Source organism: Haliaeetus leucocephalus, unplaced genomic scaffold (assembly GCF_000737465.1).
Source record: "Haliaeetus leucocephalus isolate CR32 unplaced genomic scaffold, Haliaeetus_leucocephalus-4.0 Scaffold206, whole genome shotgun sequence".
Classification (NCBI taxonomy): domain Eukaryota; kingdom Metazoa; phylum Chordata; class Aves; order Accipitriformes; family Accipitridae; genus Haliaeetus; species Haliaeetus leucocephalus.
In genome coordinates, this window is record NW_010972642.1 from 10,329,306 (window position 1) to 10,348,698 (window position 19,393).

Genomic DNA, 19,393 nt, shown 5'->3' on the forward strand with positions numbered 1-19,393 from the left:
GGCAGCGGCGCGGCGTTACCGGGGGAGAGCGGGCAGAGGTGCCAGGAGGCAGCCTGCCGCCGCCTGCAGACCGCTCGTCTCCCGTGGCGGCGGTCGGGGCGCGGGGGATCGGTGCCGCTCCAAAAAATCTCTTAATTCCTTTTTCCCTTCAGCCACCGAATTGGCTTTTCTTCCCTCCGGTACTGCGTTCGGCTGCAGAGACGGAAACCGGGGGACGTGAGCCGAACCCCCCCACTCTCCCGGCCGCTGAGGGCTCCGCCGCTCGCCCGTCCCCCCCCTCTGCTTTCCCGCCGGGACGGGGAGGGCTCCTGTTCCCTCCGTCCCCGCCGGGTGCGGGTGGGCCGGGTCGGCTGCCGGAGCAGCTCTCGACCGCGGGCGGGTGGGAGAAGAGCCGAGGGGACGTGGGGAGCTGCTGAAAAGCCGACCCAAGCGGTTCGGGAGCGACGGGGCGGAGGAGCGGAGGCAGCCCAGCCACCCAGCATGGGGCCTCTGGGTGAGCTCAGCCCTGCCTGGTCTCCGGCGACAAAAAAGACGAGGAGACGCAAATTCTTTGGGGGAAACCGGGGCCCTACTGGAGCAAGCAGCAGAGTCCTCAATTTCAGCAAAGCCCTGAATCCCTCTGTGATCGTAGCGTTGCATTTCTCTCTCTCTCTGCTCTGGATAGCCTGCTTTTCTCTTTACTTTACTTCTCTTTACTCAGCAGGAGGAAATGTCTGCACTTGGGTACAGCCTGTAGCTTAACAGGGTGGCATTTCTGACTCCTGTTTGGCATCCATGAGAATATTCACCTGTCCTGGGGAAGGAAATGCCAGCTTGCCTTCCCGCTGTGGTACCCAGGGATGATGCGTGCTAATGGGTTAGATATGGAGTTGGTGGAGGGGAACGGTGGTTGGGCAGGGAACAGGGAAGAATATACAGCTGTCTGCTGCTGTGGTCCCAGGGTGTCAAATGGAAACTGTAGGGTAAAACCATGCAAGGTGTATTTGGGACACTTTCAGAGGATTTGATTTTATGAGTCTCCAAGGAGCCTGGCTGTTGTTGCCCAGTGCTGGAAAAGGGATGGTCTAGCGGGGATTGAAGCTTTCTGACTGCTGGGGGCTGCACTGGAGCCTTGCAGGAGCAGGCAGTAAGTGCTAAGCACGGGGTGCTTAATCATGCTCTTCACAAGAGCACAGTTCGTTTCCTGGACAGGTCAGCAAGTTGTATGGGAGCTGTTCCTGACCCTGAGGTGTTCCCGGCCACTTGCCATTTAAGCAGGTTGTTGCTTTTGGAGAGTAGTGTCTCCAGCCTGGAGCTCAGCTGGGAGGATAAGGTCAGCGGCAGAGGGATTTCCGTGGGGCTTTCATTTGCTACTGGGAGGGGAGCTGCTGGTGTTTCTGGTGGATTAAAAAGCTGTTTTCTCTGTTGGCTGCCACCTTACTGACCACTCATTCTTGGTGTGTGGTAGCAAAGTCCAATAAAGTGTACTGGCTCCATTTCTGAACCATCAGAAAGGGAGTCATTACTGCATCCTGCCAGAGGAAAGGAATGTGTTTCCTTGACCCTTGTGTTGTATTCTGAATTGTTGTCATCACGGTAGTGTTTGCGGGGTTTGGTAGTTGTTGGTTTATGGGCTTTGTTTGTTTGTTTGTTTGTTTTTAAATAATCCAAACAGTGTTTCAGCATGTGAGAATGGGTACCTACCATGTTGGGACAGACTTGGAAACAACTGAAAATGTTAAGTATGGAAATGAGAGGAAAGCCACAAGATTTCCCAGGGTAATACACCGCCTCTTTGAGAAACGGAAGAGAAAGCACTGAAAACAAAGGGCGCTGGAGCGACCCGGGATGTAAAAAGCAGGCTAAAGATTTATGGCTCAGCTGGGACCTCTCTTTGCGTGTGGGTGAAAAGGTTGTACGCTGAAGCCTGGGTTGGCCTTTGGCATGTCCCTGTCTTGACAGTCCTTGCAGAAGTTGCTCCCTGTTCATCAGCTCAGATCCCCAAGCACAATACTTCTTGTAGACCGCAAGTGCATGTGCAGTGTCCCAAAGTGCTGCTTTCGGTAGCGTACCCAGCTTGCTGCCTTGGGAAATCTTTTAGGACATTTTGTCTGCAGAGACAACCACGTGATGGTTTCTGTTCTCCAAAAACAAGAAGGCCATTTAGATCCCTTGTCAAGTGCTTACAATATGCTTGTCTTTCTCCCATGCCTGGTGTATTTATGTGTTAGAAATGTTCATTTTGACAAGGAGATGATAAATAAAGACCACATAAGCTGCAAGGCTGTGGTTTTCAGAGATGATCTTAATCTAGCAGGAGCGTTTCCACTGAGTTATTCTTGATATCAGCCATAATAACCAATTCATATGGACAGGAGTTAAAAACTCTGTTTTGCTGGGTGCTCTGGGGGCACAGAAGCAAATGCAGTTCTTGCCCCAAGTTTAAGAAATTTGCCAGTGAGATCTTTGTGCAACAGAGCCCGATGCTTAAACATGGAGAGATGCTGGGCATTTCAGAAGTGCCTGGTAAGTGTCGTGTTCTTTTGGATCCCCCTGAATGCATCATCCAAGGCAGCTGGTTCTCTCTTTCTTTTGTAGCACCTGACATTTATTTCCTGACTGGAACTGTGCTGAAGCTGCTCCTTCCTAAGTGGAGGCCAGACTAAGGGGAGAAAAGGCTCTGTAGTGCACCATTAAGCCCATGAGAGTGGAGAAGAACCTCTCTTAAGCTCTTGTTGAAGCTGGTTAGTTGTGATGATCAGCTCTCTTAGGCATCCAGAACTGGGGTATAAGCTCTTTAGGGAAGCATTTTTTAGCGGAAGGATTTAAGTACTAGTGATACGTCTGATATGTCTGTTGGCAGGATCCCAAGAGCTGGCTGGAAGAGGCCTCTACTATGAAGGAAATGCTGAAATAGGACTTTTAATGAACTTGCATAGCAGTCCCTTAAGGACTGAGAAGACTCTCCACAGGGAAGAAGGGAGTGGGATGTAGCTACAAAGAAATTCCTTGTTGCATTCAAGTTCTGACAGTAAATGAGTGAGCCGAGTTTCGCCTAGATACAGCTCAAATAACGTTGTATCTGAGGGGTACCAAGCTGCAAGCACCATTTTACCCAGACAAGGCTGGAGAAGAGAGTGTTTTCTTGATTGTAGCTCTGAAGTGCAATGGAAAGGACAATAGCATGCTTACCTTGCTTATGGGATCTTTCTCCGTTTTTTACCTCTAAGCGGCTTTACCAACTACTAGAAAGGAAAGCAAAGGCTGAAATGTGTGAATATGCATGCCATTTGGTGGTGGTTTCAGCCCAGGTTTTAGTGAAGACCACTTTTGTTCTCAGTGTCCGTGCTCAGCTTTGTGTACACCATATGATTGAACTGCAGGCTCCTAGCTTCATGAAGGCTGTGCTTTTTGAAGGCTTCCGCAGAGGCCTTGGGTGATCTTGAAGTTGGGTGCCTAAGACAAAGAAGCTAGAGTCCCTGGAGCTGCTGACTCTCTACAACCTGGGTTTTCAACCGAGGGCCATGTGCTCTGCGAGGGCCAGGTGGAAGCCTGGCACAGAACAGGCTGAGGACCAGTTCAAGGTCTCTGTTGTCAGTATAGCACTAAAAGGCATCATCACTGTCTTACATAAGTAAATACTTAAGGTCTTGTAGCCCAGTCCTATTCAAGATCTGTCCCAACCTTTACGTGGTTTGCCACCTAATTGGGTCAAAGTGCTCTGTGTCTGTAGACATAGGACTGATGAGGCGAAAGTCATAAGGCCCCAGTCCCATTCCTGATTGGAGCAATGGATACTTGCCCGCTGCTCATGTGAGTCTTCACCAGTTCATGTCTTTTAACGAGCCAGGAGCTCGGTGCAAACTCACAGCATAGACCTGCGCACTGAAACACCTTTGGGGCTCTGCCATCATGATGGTCCTGTCCCTTCTGTGGCAAGATGGCTCTGAACCATATAATGTGGTTCCATCCCATTACCGTTGCAGTTGCCAACAGAGGTTGTGCTCTTGGGATAATCCTGGTGTGATGGCCAGGGTAATCCTATGCTGAAACCCCCTGGGTTTGTACTGCTCTGAGGTAAATATGTTGCCTAAACATTCAGTGATCAAATGTGGGGTGCTGCATGTGTGCGACAAAGACCCCCAAAAGGGGGCTCATGAGAAATCTTCCTTGCAACAAGTTTGAAACGCTAGGACTCCTTTCCTTAATGCAGATAACATATTGAGAGCCTTATTTCTGTCTTTTTTCAAATAGTACTGTCCCACAGTAAAGCTGAGGGGAAGTCAAGCATAATTGGAAAGATAGAAACTAGAGAGAGTAATGTCCTGGTGGAATGAATGCTGTGAGTACTGGTATAATCTTCATTCTTTATTTCAGTGCTTCTTCCCCTACCCAGGTTAGGGAAACCAGCTGCAGCTGGCATACTGTGAGTTCAAGGGAGTTAGCAGGGCAGATTCAATACAGTGGTGATTAAAGGTCAGTTTTTACTAATTAAACTTGTTACAAGTTAGTACATCTCTGAGGCTGTCTTGTACATTTTGGGCGAGGTCAGCACCCCATTGCTGGGACAATGCCAGCCAGGTTTGCTTGGGGTCCTCTTTTTTTTAAAAAAAAAAAAAAATTGGTCGTGTGAATGAGAATTTGGCTTGAATGTTACCTGTTATCTTTATGTGCTGTTACATGTGTCCTTTGCTGAACATGAGATACATCTGTGTTCGGAATCTGACAAGCAACTCGTGGGCGGTTGGGGTAAAGCCTTGGGTTGCTCACTGGGAGCAGGGGGGCCAGGAGAGGAGGTGGTTGCCCTGTGGCCAGGCTGCTGTGTTCAGCCCGGGCAGGAGTTGCTGGTCATCAGTTCCCCTGCGCTGCAGCCAAAGCTCTCGCTCAGCCCTGTGCTCCTGGGCTGGGAACTGGCAGTGTTTATGCAATGAAAGAGAGCAGAAGATGGCTTTTCCCGAGCACTGCCTTTGCCCATACATGTGCTGGCCCAGAGCCAGGATGGAAACTCTGTCCTCATGAGCAGAGAGGGGGAGATGGGAGGGGCGAGAGACGGAGAGGGGCCCAGAAGCAGAGGGAGTTAAAATAAAAACACCAACCCACACAGAGGAAAACCTCTAACAGATGGGCCTGGCTATCCCCTGGGTTCTTCACGCAGTTGCCTTCACGTGCAGCACTGACGAGGTCTCATCTAGGAGTATGGGTATGGGGCATGGATGATTTTGAGATGCGTGATGGAAGATCAGAGTAAAAGGCAAAAGGAAGGAAGCTAGACGGGTAAGTTAGTTGTTGTTCGGCTCTATCTGTCATGCCTGAAGTAGGTTTTGTGAGTTGCTACTAGTGCTGTGCCACTAATAAGGCAGATGCTGCTGCATGAGCTGTTGGAGGGGTGTTACTTTGTTTTCAACTGTGGCATCCTTTAACTGTGGCAAGTCTCCTCTCCTCTGTGAAATAGTATTGCTAATGCTGATAGAGGTTTGTTTCACTGGTCTTGTTCCTTCTAGCACACATATAGCAGAGAGCTATCGATCTGGATTGAGACTAGTGTAAAGATAGGTTCTGCAATTAGATGCTGGCAGCTGCATTTTCCTATGCCCAGCTCCTCATTAGGCATCACGGTAAGTAATCAGATTTGCTGAACAGTTCAGCACATGGGGTGCTGACCTTGCTTGGAAGGGTCTTGCCTTGGTTAGATATCTGTGCAGTAGGCTGTGCCTGGCAGAAAATCTGGTCTAAAGGAAGCAGTCAGAAAAGTTTGGCTCTGAGCTTGTTTGAAAATCTGGCCCAGATACTTCAAATGTCGAGAGCTGATGATGGTTAGGGGCAGCTCGAAGAGTACGAAAGAGTTCTGGGTGGGATCCTGCCAGGCACTGAGACTCCTGATCCTGCAGATCCCCGAGAGCAGATGGCTCCTGACCAAGTTCAGGCACGTAAGTTATGTTTCCAGAAACTTACTGGGGACTCTGGCAATCCACCAGAGAGACTGTTCCAGGGGGCAAGGACTTACTGCTCTTTGTAACCAGAATAATTTTAAATGGCTAGATGCTCTGTGTTTTAATTAAATTTCCCTTTGGGAATAAAAGTGGTGAAGTGTTTCTGTGATCCTGCTACACTTAATTATTCTGTACAGTGCCCCCAGTTTGGCAAATCATTTAAGCAGACGTGTAGGTCTAAGCACATGCTTAAATCCAGAGCACTTTGGCTCCCAGTGCAGTACCTCATTCCTGCTCAGGGAAGTTTGGACTGGACTTCATGCAATCTAATTGAAGATAGTGGGCTTTAAGCATAGGCTTAAAATTAAACACCTGCTTAGGTGTTTTCCTCATCACAAGTGGTCTCTCACACACCCAGTTGTATTCTGTAGAATCATTTTACATTAGCGATATCCTTGAACATTGCTTTCCTCTTAATATCCTGCGAGACTTCTTGCCAAGTGCTTGCTGACAAGCTGTGTTACTGTGAGCAGTTCAGGTGAGATGCTGTCACAGCCCTGGTATTTTGCTAGCATTGTGAATAGGCATGCATATGTGAATGATTAAATCAACTCATCAGGGTGTCATCTGGAGAGGAACAAATGCTGAGCTTGCTTTGCAGGCGGGGGGGGGGATGAAATCCCCCTCTGTATTTTTTTGCTGAAAGCTTTTTCCCTCTGCAGATGTGCAGCTGCTGTAGTTCTTTGCCAAAAGCCGGCCGTGACTTTCAGAGCTGAGGAACGTGCACACATCTGTTTGCAGAGGAGAGCAGTGAAGGGGCTCTGGTCCCCTGTCCTAGGGGATTATGATCTCGTGATAGATAGTGCTGGCTGTCATGGAGGGAAATGGCAAATTTCACAGGGCACTGTGAAGGCCCTGCATAAATATGAGTTTGCTTGCCAGTGTCAGCCAAACTCCACCTTGCTAAATTAAAAAGGAAAGAGCTTCCAGAAACTTTTCAGACTATTGGAGCTTTTTCTTTAAAAATGTTAAGACCCCACACCCCCACCCCTGAAGATGGGTACATTATCCACATACAAAAACACACAGTGTTTCAGCTGCAGTGTGATGTGAATATAGGCTTCACATTTTCTTTTAGGTAAGAGTTGAGTCTTGGGTGATTCAGACCTCAGAGTGGCATAGTAGCAAAAGGAAATAAATGCCTCTTACTAAAATCGAGATGGGTGTCTTCTCCAGCGCATGTAGCACTTCAAAAATCAACAATGGGGCCAAAACCAGACCCTGAGGCATCCTCCACAGTCTACTGAAGTCCATGGGAGCTTTTCTGCGAATTCAGTGAGCTTGGGATCATGCTGTAATTGAGAACCTGTTTTTCCCTGCCTTGGCATGCTAGGCTGTATGTGTGGTAATCTGTAGTCAAATTCTGCAAGAGAATTTCTTACTGAAAAGAGATGTATAAGGTATTGAGCTTTTTCCAGATGATGTAAGAAACCCTGATCTAACTGGCTGCCATTTTTCAGCTTTGTCAAACTCTGAGAGAGGCCTGAGAGGTTTCCTACTGGGAAACCAATACATGGTAACTGGTTTTTGCATCAGATTTCTGTCTCTGTCCCCCAAGATTACTATGAGTGACTCCAAGTTGAAGTTTTGCCATGGTGTCACCTCTCGCAACAGACCTGTACTTGTGTTGGTGAAGGGTAGTGACGGCTATCACTACTTGGTCTGTGCTACAGCTTGCCCCATCAGTATCCTCTTGTTTGCACAGTAGGAAACTTTCCTTGTAGGATGATTTAGTGTACACAAATTCAGTGTGAAACCAAGGTTTCCCCTGTTACAGTCCTCCACTAGTCAGAGAAAGACACTTTTGGGTGTGTTTCAAGGAAAAATAGGATCGCCTCTAAAAGGCACAAATTTTTGAACTCACATTCTGACCTGTAATATATTGCTTCATGTCCCACTTGCTTAATGTTTGCTTTTGTGGGGTAAAATTATTTTTCTGATCCAAAGGAATCTGGAAACATTATCAGAAACAGAGGACTTGCCCTGTCAGAGCAGTGAAGGACTTCAACTCTGACCAGCAATCACTGCAAGAATAAAAATTCTAGCTTTTCTGTGCTTCAGACCAAACTATTCACATACGCCAATCCCAGTCCCTCTGCTCCTTCATGCTCAAGGCAGCCTTCCATTAGATTTTTATTATTATTACTGTTAGTAGAATAGAATAGACTATTTCAGTTGGAAGGGACCTACAACGATCATCTAGTCCCACTGCCTGACAAATTCAGGGCTGACCAAAAGTTAAAGCATGTTGTTAAGGGCATTGTCCAAATGCCTCTTAAACACTGACAGGCTTGGGGCATCGACCACCTCCAGTGTTTGACCACCCTCTCGGTAAGGAAATGCTTCCTAATGTCAAATCTGAACCTCCTTTGGTGCAGCTTTGAACCATTCCCACGCATCCTGGCACTGGATCTCAGGGAGAAAAGATCAGCACCTCCCTCTCTGCTTCCCCCCCTAGGAAGCTGCAGAGAGCAATGAGGTCATCCCTCAGCCTCCTTTTCGCCAAACTAGACAAGCCCAAATGACAATGTGCCTTCCAGCCCTTTCACCAGCTTTGTTGCCCTCCTCTGGGCACATTCATCAGTAGTGTTTTATTTTTACTTCAGGCTCCTGGTAAAGATCTGCTTTTTGAAAAATCAAACCTGACCTTGCATTACATTGATTTTTCTTCCTTTCTACTGTTGAGTAAAAAGAAATTTTCAAAAAAGCCTGGAAACAGGTAGTCACCAGCCCATTCTTTTTTGCTGAAGGACTTAAGAAGTTCAGCCATCTCGCTGTCTCTGTTGCACACGTAACTTTTTTCTTTTTTTTTTAAATCGTGAACATTATTTTGCAATAGACAAGATTTTTGTGTGACTTGCCATTAAATCCTTGAATGCGGAATTAAGCAGAAAATTGTATAATGCAACTTTTCATAAGCAGTTGTTTCACAGAGTCAGCATAACTTGGCGAAACACTGATGAAACACAATGAGATGTATGTGGGTGAGATCACCAGAAAAACAAGGTGGTGTCAACTGTCATTGCTGCATTAACTTTAGCTGAGCAATGACCTGGAAGTGAGGTTCAGGGCTTTTTGGTGCTTTGGAGGAAAATTCTGTGGTATTTCTTTTTCAGTTTTGTGGTTGAATAAAAAAATGATGTAAATAACTACTTGGAGAAAGGTGACAGGGTAGCCCCATCTCTTCCCTTTCCTCCTTTTTTTCCCTTCCCCCAAAAAATGTGGTGGGAAGGAGGGGAAGCCTAAACAAAGTGTTTCAGCTCCTTGTGAAGGCAAGGTACACACAGAGACACACACATGCTGGGTAATGTCGTTTCACAATAAAGAACCTGACTCTTGTAAGCTTCCTTCAGATTACATCAAACATTTTCTTGCAAGTTTCTCTCTCTGTTGGGGTTGGTTGGGGGTTTTTTGGCATACTGAATTTAGATCAAACTTGGCAAAGATTATTTCAGTTGATCAGAAACGGTAAGTAATTTACCTATCCAGCAACACTCAAACCTGTTTGTGTTTTATGCAAATTGAATTGCTGAGACCATGCAGCTGTATTTCAGGTATGTGAGTGCCTCTTGCCCAGATAAGTTAGTTTCTAGACCCTTTGTGATCAGGTAAGAGAAACAGGCACTTTTACAGCACAGTTCAGAGTTTGTGAGATGCTTACCTCGGGGGGAGAGAGTACTTCTAGAGCAAAAATTACCTTGAGAGTATCAAAGAGGCTAAAAGAGTAGCTCACGTGGACATCAAGAGTTAGCTTAGAAGGATCGGCCCATTGTTCCAGTTTAGTTCCTGCATAAAAAATTATGTTAATCTGAGGTATCTGGGAGCATATTTGCCATATAAACTGCTTGCTCTTATCTCAGTGTACAATATTTTCAAAAGTCAGTCTCTCCAAACATGGGACCCGAGGCAGGACTGATTTCTTATTCATCATCGTTTTTACCTGTCATCAAAATCAGATTCCTGTGAAGAAAGTCTAAAGAAAAGTGATTTCTTCGTTTTATATGATAACTGTATTTACAAACACTATACATCTCTAATATTCTTTTTTTTGCTTAGGAAGGCGTATAAGCAAAGATAACTTCTTGCTAACCTATTTCTAGAGCCAAAATTTCTCCTCTGTCTTACTTTTTGTTAGGAATGCAGTGGACCCACTTGGAGAAGTGGATGACAGATTTTTATTAAGTAAATGCTATCCAGTCTGAATGTTTGAGTTGCTACATGTGGAAGAGATGGGAAGAAGAATGCCTACTTGAATGCCAAACATTTTTCTTACCAGCCAAAAAGTAAATCAAGTATAGCATTACATAAGCTCTTCTTGCACCTCTTCTAATAGGAGAAAGGGAATTTCCCCTAAAAGATCGAGTTTAGGTTTAGTTTGCCAGTAATGTCTGTAGACATTCTCTTTTCAATAAAGGAAATCTAGTTGTTATCAAAAGATCCATTGTGTTCAGCCATGGATCACTGAAGCAACGTAGTGCAGCTTCTGCCTTTGCATAAAGAAGGTGGTTCTGGTGAGGAATATCTAACTGGCCTGTTCACAGGCTATCTAATCTAGAGAACATGTGCATTTATTAAAATCACCACCTTCTGTGGGGAGAAAAGCATTTAGGGACAGCCTCTTTCCTGAGCCAGACCTTTAGAGCTGAGTGTGTAATACAGGTATTTTTGGCGCAGGGGGGGTGGGAACTTCACAGAGGAACCTGCATATCATCAGGGTGTTGTACCAGGTAGGTCACCGGTCTCCTAGTGCTGGTCATCTACTGTGGGAAACCTCATTTCTCACCCTGCAGGAAAACTTTGTATCTTTTTAACATGGCACGAGAACCTGTAAGACTTGTCCCCTCCGGAGGGGTTTTATGGACTTGAGCTGAGGGACACTGCTTGGGTTTCTGTAGGTAGACCTGTGTTGGTGAGGAGCAGAAATGAGGTGAATGTGGAGGGTTTGGTGGGTGAAATGCAAACCACACCATAATCACTAGACTCAAATCAATACCTTCAGTACAGCTAGGATTTTGCCTTGCATTGCACTGGAAACAAGATGTTTATGAGCATTTAAGATGAAAGGGGATGATGTTTATTAAATAGTTCTGGGGACAGAGCCTTCCACAAAGGGTTTGACTCCAGAAGACTCCTACTTGGATAGTTCTAGGTCCTGTAAAATGTGCCCTTGTGAAATGCATTCAGTGCTGGCTGCTTTGTAGTAATGAGTTTTTCCTGTGCACAATAAACAGTACCGGGGCCCAGTCCAGGACAACATTCAAACATCTTGGGTGGAGTATGCCCTTGTGGTTACCCTGGAATACAAAACTTGGATGCATGTTCTCTGGGTTGGAAGCTTCTGTAAGAATAGCTCTGCTTCGGTTGCGAGATAAGGGCTTGATGGGGGAGAATTGTACATGGGTGCTCTGTTTCTGCTCTGTTACAAAACAGTTTGATGTATATGAAAGTAAACAATGGAAATTTAAGTTCTCTAGAGTATGTATTGCCATTAGCACATCCCTTGGAAGAGAGTAGTGAACAATACGTGCTTGTTTGATAACTCTCCAGTGTCTAGGTTTTCTGCCATGAGAAACCCAAAGCAAAGAGAAAACCCAAATCTCCCATATAAATGCTTTCAGTATTTCTCAGTTTTGTTTTGTTTTTTTTTGTTTTTTTTTTTTTTTTTTAAATTTAGTTATGAAATAACTTTAAGCTTTTCAAAAAATTGTACCCTGATCTCTCTGAAAGTGGAATGAATTTGGGAAGAAAATATTTTCTTTTTCTAATAGTGAGAATTTACAGCACTTGTTAGTATTTGCCAAGGCAGCCTTGCTGGTAGATTCATGGCCTCCCTAATAGCTTCCACTGAACTGTTGAAGTTTGTTAGGCACTATGGAATTACTAGGGACAGAAGACTGTGGAAATGTGTTAGGGATAGCACAATTGTGTATCTTGTTTTAGCAGCCATTTTCTAGTGCTTGCTTGCTGGTCAGTTGGAGAAAGGTAAAAAATATCTCTTGGGGCGGAAAAGGCGCCTAATAATAATGTTTTGAAAGGGATTTTTTTTGCAGTTTTGGGGGAGGGGAGGTTGGCTTGTTTTCCACACAGAAAATGAGAGTGAATTCTCTCTTTTACAGTAATTAATGACGGGTTATCATAGGATAATCCAGGTTGGAAGGGATTGCAGGAGGTCTCTGCTCCAGCCTCCTGCTCAAAGAGGTTCAGGTTTGAGCTCAGACCAGGTTGCTCAGGGCTTTGTCTGGTTGGGTCTTGAAAACCACCAGTAATGGAGACAGCAGGGCTGTTCCAGAGCTGTATTAACCTCGTGGTGAAAAAAACTTTTCCTTATATCAAGTCTCTACGTTGTTTCCACTTGTTCCCATTGTCTCTCATCCAGCCAAGAGAGAAGCAGCCAAGGAATTTGCTTCAGGTCACACACTGTGCTACACCAATGATTTTGTTTTTATGAGAAGTAAGATGTTTTAAAAGTCATGACAGAATGTGGAAACCTGAGTCTCGTTTCTGAAAGGGACTGGGGTGCGTGGGTGGCAGTCCAGATCCAACCTGGACATGCTTAGGTGCAGAGCATCACTGGGTCAGTCTGTCCATCTTCCGAGGCGCCAGGACATGAGGAAGCTCTTTAGACCATGTCTGGATTAATCAGTTCTTCTGGAAGTGCTTTTTTCAGGACTGTGACCCATTATCTCCCATGTCAGCTAGTTTTGCCAGCTCTGTGGAGCTGGATCTGGCACCTGGTAAGTGCCAGAGTTTGCAAGCTATGTAGGTGCATGAAGATGCAGAAAGATATTCTCTTAATTTTCCCAGCAATACCTAGACTACGTCTCCTGTTGCAATCGATAAAAAAAGAATGCGTGCTTACAATTATTTGAAAATGTTAGCCGCTTTTACATGTTTGTTTAAAAAAAAAATCTGACCCTCAGTGGGTTTTGAAAATGGGTCTTAAACTGCAAAGTCGTGTAGTCGCTTCTGAAAATTTTACCTTTCTCTATTTATTTTGTTTATTTATTTCCCCAGGGCTTTTCTGCCACAAAGGTGGCAGAAGAATGTGCCAGCAAGCCATCGTGGTGTCTTACCAGCATTTTTGCCTGATGCTACCAGAAGAGGAGATCTTTTTTCCCTCCCGTTATACAGTTTTCTTTTATGGTCAGAAGCTGTAGCAAAGCCCATGGGGGAGAATGTACGGATGGTTATATGCAATAGATTTGCTCCTTACTCTCTACCCTTGTCTGGTGGCTCAGGGAGCCAAAGAGCAAAGGGTCCTTCCTCAAGCCATTTTGTGCTCAGGTTGCTAAATGCCAGGTTAGTGACGGGGCACGGGCAGACAAGCAACATGGTGATGTGAGTTGATTTTCTGTTTGTGTTGCTTTCTTGTCCAGGGGTGCCAGTGTCAGCGCAGGGGGAAACCCTTGTGTTTCCCCAGGCCATTGCCGAGCCTCTTCCATGGTTCCTGCACTCGGAATCACCCTAGGAGGGAGAGGCTATCGAACCGCATGTGAGAGTGAAAGGGGTGGAGGAGGAAGAGCGATTTTTCCTAGGATTTGGGGGTTTTGGTGAGGGGTTTTTTCCCCACTTTTATTGGCCGGGAGTGCAATGACCGCTTAACCACATGGACGGGGCTCGCTCCCTCCCCCACGCTTCCTCTCCCTGGCAGAGCACAGGCTCTCAGATTTCCTCCCAGCGCGGGCGGATGGCGGCTCTCAGCTACATTCCTCTTAGTACAAAAGAAAAGGAAAAACTGCTCTCCACACGGGCAGATGGCCGACTGTTTCCTGGCAGCTCCGCTCCAATGTCCTTTTTCCTATTGTCCTGACAAACACACGCACACATGCACGCACACACCCACAGAGAGCAGCTTTCCTCCTGGAAAAATAAATAAATGCAAGCCCTCTTTGCAGAGGTTTTTCTTCTTTGGAGCTGTGCAAGTTTCCCCCTCGTGATGGGTAAATCTTTGGCGGCTCACGTGCTGCCTGGCCCTGCTCTCTGCTGAGGAAGGTTGAAGGAGGGGATGGTGTGCTGCTCTGTGGTTGAAAGATTTTGATAAGGAGTAAGATCTGCGATAAGCAGATTCTGCATTTGTGATGGCCGAGATATGTGGGAGAGTGAGGGTGGGAGGAAAGAGGAGGTTGAGCAAGGCAGGGGGAAGCAGGGTCTCCAGAACCAAACAGCAATCTACAGGTGACTTTTTGCTTGAGCTCAGAAGGTGGTGCTTAATAGAGACAGACTGTAGCGGCAGCTCAGGAAGGTCTCCTGGAGCATGCAGCTACCAGGGTTCTACAGGTGGTGCCCCAAGGTTGTAGTGATGGACACTTCAGGAAGCTGTGTGCTAAATCCTCATCAGGAGGGGCAAGAGTCAGCATCCTGCAGGGTGAAGGCCACCAAAGAAGAGATTTGCTGAGGCTCCGTTTGTCTTCCCCAGTGATAACTTATTTTGGAAGAAGTTGAGGTTCTTTGTTTTAATGCTCTCATTTCCTTTCTGAATGTGAGACAATTTGTCTTCCTGCCAGGAAACTCTTTGCAGAGTTGCTCCTCGAAGGGACCTTTTTGGGTCCCGTTTGTGCTAGAATAGCAGAGGTTATCTGACCACATCGAAAATGAATTCCAGTATGGCTCATGAGCTGAACGCTATATTTTAGTGGCAGGTTGTTTCCTATGCTGTCAAATGTTTGGGTTTCTTATAAGCATAATAATAACCCTGAATTCTTTCCAATTCTTTTTACACTAGAAGTGATTTACTGTTGTAGTAGGACTGGTATATTTGTAACACAGCATTTCTATCAGAGGAGAGAAAGTATCTACACCAACTAGCTACACTGGTAGAAATGCGTATTTGCCAATGTAGTTTCGTCTTTGTTGGGGACTGAAGCCAGTTCCACTGCATCTGCTAGGAATCCTGTCTTGGTGTGGCTGATAGACGGTTCTGCAGGCAAATGTGTGCTTGTGTAAATCTGGTCCATATTTCTTTTGTTTTATTCCATATTGACTACAGTTGTCTTGTATGTGGGTAGTTTCAAAGCCAAAGAAAACAGGTATGAAACCCCGGCTCCACTGATGTCATCAGCAAGCTCGTGTTCGCTTCAGTAACACAGGATTCACCGCTAATGTCTTCTTCAGCCTTGGCTTAAAGGAACTGAATTTTCATTTATTAGGCTGCAAAGCGTAAGTAAATATTATCCCACTTTGAAAGGGACTGAGCAACCCCACTGTGTGCACACATGCGCTAATGAAAGATCTAAAACACAAGGAGATGATCTAGTATTGCCAAGAACAGTCACAGAAGAGCTGTCCTCTACTCCTGCCTTCACTTCCCAGGGTCTTTGTTTCTCCATCTGGAATTACATTTTTTTAAATCTTTTGTTCATGACTTCCTTGTAGAAAGCTTAGCCTGAAACACGTCATTCCACTAAAGATTGTAATTAGACTTCATTTTAGCAGCCAGATTGGGAAATACTGAATCTCTTACTTCCCTTTGAATTTTTTCTTAATATTTGTTAACCTACCTGAGGACTGAAGACTTATCATGTCTCTAAGCAGTAATACAAACCATATTTGGCACCAGAAAGAAAAACAGTATTTACCTTCTATACATGCAGGATTTAGCTGTGCTTGTGAGCAGTGAATTAGAAAAAGAGCATTGCTGTTTTGTTTGATATGGTCATGTAACATCCCACCGCTAACCCTGGAAATGCTGTGTTTTCCAGCTGAGGGTGTGGTTGCCTGAAGGAAACTGGAGGGATGTCGGATACCCTTTGAGTTGTTGAACGTTTTTTCTGTTTGTTATGTGTTTAGAGGGAGGAACAAAGGGAAAATAAGACAATGGGAAACGTGGGACAAGCTTAATAACAGTGGGTGCAACGAGCCCCACCTTTAACAGAAGACAATTCACATTGCGAGACCCTGGTTTTGATTTCTGTCTTCAGGTCAATTTTTTTTCAGTCTGCAGTTTTCCATGCTGAGCATTGCCTCTGGCTGAATTACTTTTGAAAGCCTTCAGCCAAAATGTTTCAGCTGTTTCAAAGAGTGAAGCTAGGGGATAAAAATGTGCTGTTTCCCCTGTGTTAGAAAGTACATCAGGTTTTTCTTTTGCTAAGACTAATCTTACATTTTGAAACAGAAGTGTTAAATGCTGTTTGGACCAGGAATTTGTCCTTTGCCACTTCTGTGTCATCTCTACCTTAACTTCTCCAAGGCTCTGTGGGAAGAAAATTTCATCTGGCACGTGGTCGGCAGAGGTTTTTATTTTTGGTAGCCACAATCTTAAGTAGTTACCTTGTTCCCAAATGTGCCCTCCTTACAGCTCCCTGTGCCAGGCAGGTGATGCTGGTGCTATCCCTGTGGAGCTTGACTACAACCTTCAGCAATGGGTGGTGGAGGGAAGTAATGGACAGGAGGTGAGAGTAGTTTCTCAAAGGTCCAGCTGCTTTACTACAGAAGAGGGATGGCCTAAGGATGCAACTGAGACCCAGGGTGACCCACCAATATTGCCCACAGCAGGTCCTGCTGGATCCCCTCTTCTTGTTGCTGAGGGTTAGCTTCTTTCCAAGCAGAGCCTTGTTGCCAGCCCAGTCCTAACACTGGTCCTATAATAAAGCCCCAACCTGGGAGTCATATGAGGATGGCTACATGCCATCTGCAGTTCAGAGCCAAAGGCTGGCCACCTAACTGGTGGTACAGAATACTTTTCTGGGGTTTGGTAGGACCTCTTTGTAAATCTCTGCCCAGGAACAATGGACTAGACTACCAGGAGTTTGTTTCTCCTGTGGCATTGATTATCCTGCTGGCACCGTAGCAGAAAAGAAGCAGAAACAGCTTAATTTACTAGTATCCAGAAGAGGCAAAGCCTGGACTAGGAAGGAAGAAAGAAAGGAAAAGATCCTCAGTCCTAGTCCAGGTCAATGATTTGGTCAAAGGTGCAGTCATTCTGCTTCTAAAGAAATAACTGCTATACTGTGCATGCTGGGTGTGCAATGAGGGAGAGGTGTGGGATCCACTTAGGATGTTGACAGTGGAAATGCACGTATGGAGTCCATTGTTTTCAATGCAGACTATCCACATAGGGCAAGTTGTCTCAGATAAGCACTGTGGATATGCAGAAGCTGTATCCAGGATTTCAGGATGTTTGGTAGCCAGGAGAGAGCTGTAGTGGATAACACCCGGGGAAATATGCAAGCTCCTCAAGTTCTGCCCTCTAAGGGTGGGCAGAAAGGAGGTGCTCAAGCCAATCTGGTGTCAGGTGGCTTTGTTTTGGTGATACCAGGCCTGGGGGCAGGTAAAAAAAACAAACTGGAAACTGTAGGGAAGCAGTTTTTAAGGTAGCAGATTGAGTGGTGGAGGCTTCCTGAGGCTGGAAGTGTGGAGGGGAGGCTGCTTCTGCTAGAGCAGGGAGGTAGGACGGCAGTGGGCAATGAAAACTAAGGCAGGGCTAAGGGCTGGGATGATCTGGGAGAGCCTGTAGTTTGGGCAGGGAGGGGGAAGTAAGCGGAGGAAGACTCTGCAGCTACAAGCCATCATAGAAAGTCCTTAGGGTGGAAGAAAGGTATTTGGACAAGCTATGGGTAGAGAAGGACTGGCTAAGCAATTATTTGAGGGGACACGTCTGGAAAGAGAGGAATACAGGGAAGTGGTGATGGGGGGGCAGGGAGAGCCTGGCTGGGACAGCTGATAGTGAGTGTGAAATTAGCGGTGGGTGAAGAAACTGGGACTTGAATCGCAACCTTGGAGAGCTAAACCTAGGCTATCTGGGCAAGGGGAGACCTGAGAAGCATGGACTGGTATTGAGTAGGTGAGGAAGATGGTATGTAACAAGGATCTGGTGTGAGGACGTGAGAGGACAGAGGTGGGGGCAGATCAGAGAACTTTTTTGCAAGATGGGATCAAACTTAAAACTGTCAGGCTTGACTGGGCGGTCACAGTCATCCCTTTGGTGCGTCTGTGATCTCCTTCAGTGCAACAGAGGGGACCTGCTCTACAGGTAAATCTGGGTAATGTAGCAAGTGAAATGGGTGTCTGCAGGGGTTCCTTGCTTAATTTGGCAGGTAATGAAGGAGAAATGGCTAGGAACCTCCTCACCTGCCCTTCCCAGAGCTCGCTGCCATGTCGGACAAACCCTGAAAGCGGAGGTTTTGCCAGCTGCAGCCAGCTGTGCGTTCCCTGGCCTGGGTGCCAGACGTGGGGCTGGCCCTGTGGCTGCTTGTGCAGGCAGCGGGGGTTGCACTTGTAACAGTCTGAAAAATCAAGTCTTGCTCGCCCCTGTACTAAGAGCAAATTGTAGTTTTGCCTGTAGTCTGTGCAACCCAGTTTGCCATTTCTATGGTTATACAGTGAGCAGCAAATGTCCTTGAAGGGAAGCAGTGAGGAGAAAGCAAACTATTCAGTGACTCTTTCCCAGCAATATGATTTCATCCCTTCCCTGTGCTTCAGTGCTCATCAGGTGTTCCATGACAGGTGACTGATGTCACTATCTGAGCAGAAAACTTTTTGCTTTTCCCCCCTTTTATTTCTTTGCTGTTTTAGTGAGTTGAACTAGCTAGCTTGCTAGCCCTTGCTAGCTCAGAAAGGACTTTACAAGCACTGGAGCTGATACAAAGGAAGCAGGAGCAAGAAGGGAGGAAAGAGTAGGCACACCCTTAGTCAATGGCAACTATTAGATCTGATCAGGCAAGTCCTTTACCAAGGACAGGGATGAGACCGCATTGCTGGCAGTCAAGGCAGGAGCAGGGGCCCAGGGAGAGGGAGAAGCAGAGCAGTCCTTTAACCATAGTAATCCTTTAAATCAGGTTAGTGACATGTAAGTGGGCAGAGTTTGTTCTGTGGACTTAGAGAGGGAGAAGGTCAGTAGAACGAATTCTATCATAAAATTAAAGACATATCATAACACACAACACAGCTTTTCTGCACACGGGCTGGATGCCGACACTGTGAGTTTCTGCATTCCTTGCGTTGCAGCTTTGTTCCTCTGACACAGGGTGCATGCATGAAGAGAGAGGTTCTGGTATGTCAATTCCACTTGGGGTTTTTGAAAATAGTTTGTTCTGACACATGGGATTCTCCTGACCCCTGTGTAAGTCCTGTGGTATAAGATATGATAAATCAAAGGGAAAAGTTAGGACGAGTGGGGCAAGAGGGATAGGAGGCTGTGTGGGATCTGGTTCTAAAAGATATTGTAGGAGCATATCGCTTCCCAGTCATTGGTCCTTCATGGATATGTTTACATAAGTTTATCCTGCTTTTTTTTCTTTAATAAATGACTTGAGCCTGACTATCTACAATTAGGATCCCATTACGAGTGTGATTAACTGAACGATCCTGCTGTTAGTGTCTTCAGTCTCCATGGCCAGCAGGAGACTCGCATGGCCAGGACAATCGGTCCCTGCAAAGAGGTGACAGCTCCCCTTGCCCCAAACTAACTGTGCCCAGCACAGGACGGC

General features: G+C 46.0%; 1 protein-coding gene across 3 annotated transcripts in view; it reads left to right on the forward strand.

Annotated features, from left to right (window-relative positions):
* Nucleotides 1–5,150: 5,150 nt before the first annotated feature.
* DENND2A (DENN/MADD domain containing 2A) overlaps nt 5,151–19,393 on the forward strand; it is a 56,310-nt gene continuing 42,067 nt past the window's right edge. For all 3 annotated transcript variants that reach the window (XM_010566261.1, XM_010566263.1, XM_010566262.1), the window contains exon 1: nt 5,151–5,253. The gene's annotated coding sequence lies outside the window, so the exon portion shown is untranslated. The remainder of the gene's footprint in view (nt 5,254–19,393) is intronic.